Raw genomic sequence first — 6,258 nt, 5'->3', positions numbered from 1 at the left:
AATGCCCTTGGTCATGAATTCGTTCAACAGAAACAAACGGATAATTGCGAGACTTGAAATCGTAGCAATTATTCTTGCCAGTCCTCCAGGAGTATATTGTCATCTTAAGATGTTTTTTAGAGGAGATAGAATGAAAAACTATTTTCAGGATTCTCGAAACGTTTAGCCATGGACCTTTAGACCAGACCTCAGCCAATAAGTTTAAGGACGATTCCATCATGATATTCCGTAAAATGAAATTGAAGGTATGAGCTATTGAACCGGGAGTGGGGGCTGGAGAGAACGATAAAACATGAACGAGGGTTATATTATCGCTAATGAGGGGTTATTGGCTAAGCTGGTCATTTGCCTTAACTGAGGTAATGACACGCCGCCCGGTCCGGTCTCGACTTACACCGGGTAATTGAGATAGCTCTGGGTTCGTGACGGGCCGTCGTTGGGACATACGACACCGTACAATCACGGCTAAGTTATGTCCCTTTTGATAACGCCCGTTTTGTTTTACCGACCCTCAGATTTCGACAATGCTCACGAGGTAATTATAGTGAGGATCAACACGTTACAATTGTAGTAAAACTGTCTCCATGTATGTTTATTACAGTCAAAATAATATTAAGTACTGTCATGAAATGAGCTGATTTTATTTTATCATAATCATAATACACAATAGTTTATTAGTATATTTCAAATATTCATAAAGAAGTCTATTGAATAAATTACTGTACTTACAATGCCTCACAATTTAGGCATCATGAACAAAATGAAATAAGATCGCATGTACCAGAGATTGCTCATCTCACGCCAGCAGTCTGAAGACTGAACAATCAATTTTTTTAAACATTTAAACAATTTTTTTAACATTCAATGTATTTATTTATTCATTAAATTATTTTATTTTAATTTATTAGTACTATTATTTATTTTTTTTTTAAAAATCATTTATCCATTCAAGTGTTTCTTGTAACCGGCTTTTTATTATATTTTCCTTTGAATCTATGTGTTAGTCTTGTTCTAGTAGAATGTATTTGTTTGTTTGTTTTTGGTAAGCTGATCTACTGCTGTGACTATTATTAATTGTCTGATCTCACATTGCCGTCGATTAGTGAATTTGTTAAGCGAGTCATTGGAGAAGATATAGAAGAGTGAATTTGGTGATCGGGTGAATTAAAAATTGTGAAATGGTGAAATTGAAGGAACAGAAAAGGGAAAGAAAAAAAAGGAATGAATTGAAATATTTGTATTTGGCGTATAAACTTCAATTGATTATGAAAGAAAACTGTACGGAAAAAAAATGTTTTTTATTATTTTATTATACCATGTAATTATATGTAATTTATATATGTCCGATTACGGATTGATAAGTGTGCTGTATGTGTATGTAGCAACCTGATGTATTTGGGCAGCATAGATGAATTTCTCTTTTCTCTTCTCTCTCTCCTTAACAAAGCCATTTTTTTTTTAATCTGTCAGTTACCGATAAATTATGGACTAATCAATGCTTTACTATTCAGGCATCATTAGGACAGAAAAAAAAGATCACTTGAATATAGACCAGGCATAACACATCTCACATCAACTGTCGGAACAAAACTGACCAACTAGAGATGGTAGTACATCGCTCCATGATAACACCTACTGAAACTGAAATCATTAATGTGATTATGTCTATTTCTTTCATTATCATGCTGGAATCGTAAAAGGTGGACTGTTTAATTATTTACTAGTATTTAGGAACTAAGGGATTATTTTGGGATCTTCGAATATCGTAACTGTATATTATTACCAATAACATTAAATTTATAATTAAACATTAAAAAATTAAATACTTCATTCGTCAAAGAAAATAAGCTATGTTTCATATTCCAACTTTCATTATTCCAATAATGGTTTTATTGCCGCCTTAGTAAAAATCATCTACGATTCGACTTTTGTGTACGTTTTTAAAAAATTATTTTATACTTTTATAAAAGTAAAAGTTATTTTAAAACTATGCATCTGATCCAAGAATTCGGATTATCCTCAATTTATCATTATTTTATCTATAACTTTTTTCCATGGTTATTCATCAGGACTAAATAAGAACAAGACACGAACATTAAAAAGTATGGTGAAACCATAAGAATATACCTAGAATTTTTATTAAAAGATACTATAAAAAAATAATATTGTGGTAAACTAATGAGTGACGAGTATGCAGAGATGGAGTATACCATTCTTCCGTTCACGATTTCATTTTTTTGATTACTAAAACTTTTTCTTATGTTATAAATTTTGTACTTGCTAGTGGGCAAGAGGAGTGGGGATTGATTAAGTGACAACGTATATCAAAATGTTCGTAGACCCCACCGTATCTGATCATATCGGCCTTCACATTTTCGTTATAATGTGTTGTGCCAGCGATTAAGTTACTTTATGTAGATATTTCCCCGAATTCGTGAGGCGAAGGGTTCGTGCCCGAGTAGTGAGTAGAATGTAGAAAAAGAGAACATATTGTACTAAGAGCGGGACGAGATAAGGCCTAATTACTTGCTGATAAGAAGAAGGTGTGCGTGGGCCATGTGACGGCTCTGATGGATCACCTCCTTCCAGGGGGTTCCCTGCCTTTTCAGCCTGAATTCCTCGCCGTGGAAATTACTACAGGCTTAGTAGTTTGTTTTCATTATAAATCATTTTGCTGAGCTATTGCCTTAATAAAGTTGTTACTAAGACAATAAAATTGTTTGGGATGATACGTTAGTTGTTGGCCGTGAATATTATATGAAGAGTGAGGTCAGTAAAGAACGCAAATAATTAATACTTATTATATTAGTACAAACGTTTCAGCCAAAATTTCACACCTTCATCAGGGGTTAGAACAAAAACATTTTTTTAAAAATTGCAAACTTCTATTATTTAATCTGTCGCAAACTTGGGCAATTGGTAATAGTGACAATTGTACACTTTCATACAAAAAAAAAAAAAAAATAATAAATAAAATAAGTAAATAAATATTTAAATATAAAAATATTTCAGCACTTACTAGACAAACGGTTTAAACTTCCAACACATTACAAAAGACTGATCTACATGACTGTAATAAGGCCAATCTGGACATATGGAGTTAAGCTTTGGGGCTCCACTAAACCTTCAAATTCCTCTCGTATTCAATCCTTACAATCCAAAATCCTTCGTAAAATCCTCAATGCTCCTTACTTTGTCACAAATAAAATCATACTAAAAGACCTTAATGTTCCTTATGTAACCGGTCTAGCCCGTACCAGATATCATTCCTTCCATTATAAACTCTCTAACCACTCAAACCCCCTAGTTTCTAATTAGCATCCTCTTCCATTCCTGACAATCCTCCGAGGCGCCTGAAAAGAAGATGGTCACGAGACCAGCTAATGTAAAATGTCATTAGAGTGCTACTAATGGGTAGTTTCTCTACACGCCTGTAACACTCCAATTTAACTTAGATCAGATTTACTAAATGTATTATAATGTATAGTTGTAAATAGCAATAAATAAATATTTAAAATAAAATATATATATATATATAAGAATAAATAAATAAAATCTCTATATGTATATAAGTAGAAAAATAAATAAATTAAATGAACATAATCAGAAAGAAGAAACAGGATAACAGCCATAATAAATAAAAAGAAAATACAGAATTACAAGTTAATAAGAAAATAAAAGATAGTGTAGGTACACAAGGAGTAAAGAAAATGTATATTATATTACAAGAAGATAAAATCAGTATGCGAATATTGTTATATTAAAATTATTAAAGAGGGAAGGAAAAAGAAAATAATATACATATGAAAATTCAGTACGTACAAAATAAATTATTCAAAATTAAATTAATGGAAGAAGTGACAAATAGAGCTTAATTTAATATGTAAGTAAAATATTAGGATTAAAGAAGGAAATTAAAAGTTATAAGAGCTAAAAGGAGTTATTAGTACAACTGGTAAGAATTTGATGTGATGAACATAACTTAATTACGTGGCTGAGGGAAAAAAAGGATTAGAAAATATGAAACATACCGACTTATGCAAGGGGCTGAAATGAAGTATCTGAAACTGTCAACATGTCCAAGTCATGTAACCATGCATCCAATATTTTTCGCAAAGATTTTGACTGGAGTGAATGAATTCAGTGGATATTTGACCCTAATAACTCTCTTTTTTTCAGTACTTTTTGGATGGTAAAAATATGGATGAACAGTCAAATAAACACTATAATAGGCCCAATCGTTTCTTCAGTTTTTTTTTTTTTTTTAGTCAGATGTTGTTTCTCTCCGTCAGACTCTTGTCAGGAAGTACCAAATAAGGCATTTCCTGAGATTTTGGCATTGCTACATTATTAAATAAGACCTGAATTAAATAAAAATGATCTTAAAAAAATGTATAGTTAATTCTTTTGTTCAAATTCTACTAATTTATGAGGATTTATTTATGAAGGTGTAATATGGTTGATTATATTTATATTATATATACATACAAATCATGTAGAAGGGAACCAAATACTCCAGATACTCCTCTTTCTCAATTTGAGAAACAAATAGTTCATACTTATGTCATCGTTTGAGGATTTTTTTCGACAATGAGGTTTTAAATATTTTAATTACGTTTTTTAAGTCCTTAAAAAAATAAAAATTTAATGATAATCGATTAATGGATATTTAATTGAAGTTTTTATCTTTAATTTATCGACATGCTTGCATCAAAATCAATTAGGAATATAATTGCTACACTTACAATTGTTTCGTTACAAAATGTTACTTTCCTGCCTTTTGAGTATTGGTTTTGTCCAAATATAATTATTTATGCTACGTTCTAAATATATTCATCTCTTTGAGCAATTAAACTTCTCATTGGGATTCGTTGCTCAAAAGCTTTTGAATTCAATCTGCTGGTTACAAATTCCTCGTTTCACTCCCACATGAAGTTGTGTTATATAATCTAATTATTCTGAATAAAGCAAATATTATGGGTTAATTTTGGACTTACGTTCCATTCTACTTTTTTAAATTAAATTTAGTTTATATTTTATTGTCTGGGAGGAATGAGGTTACATATTATTTGCAAACTTATTAAACCAATTCAATTAAATTTTTAATTAAAAAAATTATGTGAAGTATACTAGAATCAGCTAAGTTCATACCCAGAAATCAAATTCAGCAATATAATTTAGTAGCTAATCTTAATTAATATTCTACTACATTTTCTTAAAATATGTTTGATAAATTGTGGTAAGTTTTTTTAGGAATATCGACTCTTGTATTTATCCTGATTTTTATAGTAATTGTATCTAGAATATCTATGGTACAAAATTATTTTTTTTTTACGTTGTGTTTAAAGTTTCAAATATTTAATTTTTAAGTATGTAAATATTATTACTTTTTAATTAAAAAACTGATAAAATTTGCTAATTAACTTGTAATATGTTAACTATAAAATCGATGGTGGTATGAATGAGTAAAAATTTCAACGAATTCAGAAAACCACTTTCTGAGAAACATTTTTCCCATTTGGCAAAAATATATTTTTTCAGCAAAATGAAACAAGTTTGAAATATTTCGGATTATGAAATATTTTTAGGCTAATTAATTTCCTTCTATTTAAAACTTTGATTAAAATTAAATCTTAATTAATAATTCTATATTTACTAAACCTTAGGTAGAACTATCTAATGTGCTGACTGGCACATCCAACCTACTGGAAAATGTTAGTGTAGATATACTTGCATTATTATTATTTTTTTTATACAGAAGTACTCATAAATTTAATATGCTGTGTAACATTCTGAATAGAAAAAGTTATCTTTTCATAAAAAAAAAATCACACTTTCATGAAGTCCTTAATAAATCAGCATGGAATTTTAATGGATTTTGTTATTCAGTAAATTGATCCATTAAAAATTTTTGAGAAATTGAACGGTTATTAGAAAAGTTTTTATAAAAATGAATTTTAGAAAAAAATGAAGAAAAAAATCGTATTTTTCGACTGATTAATTTATTATGTTTTTGACGAATAAATGATTGAAATAACGTATCAGGTAATCATTCTAAACATATTGAATTATGGGTTGAATCATTTAATGTATAAACTAGAACATCCAACTTACTACACTCTTAAATTTTCAGAAAAATGTTTGTGTGAAGGTACTGAGATTATTTTTTTATATATAAATAATCATATTAATTATGTATCTTTCTAACCAGAAATAGTAATACTTTCATATAAAAATGTTTTAAAAAATTTCATTCTT

Source organism: Halyomorpha halys, unplaced genomic scaffold (assembly GCF_000696795.3).
Source record: "Halyomorpha halys isolate HHAL.00 unplaced genomic scaffold, Hhal_1.1 Scaffold167.1, whole genome shotgun sequence".
Classification (NCBI taxonomy): Eukaryota; Metazoa; Arthropoda; class Insecta; order Hemiptera; family Pentatomidae; genus Halyomorpha; species Halyomorpha halys.
This window is presented reverse-complemented; position numbering follows the sequence as displayed.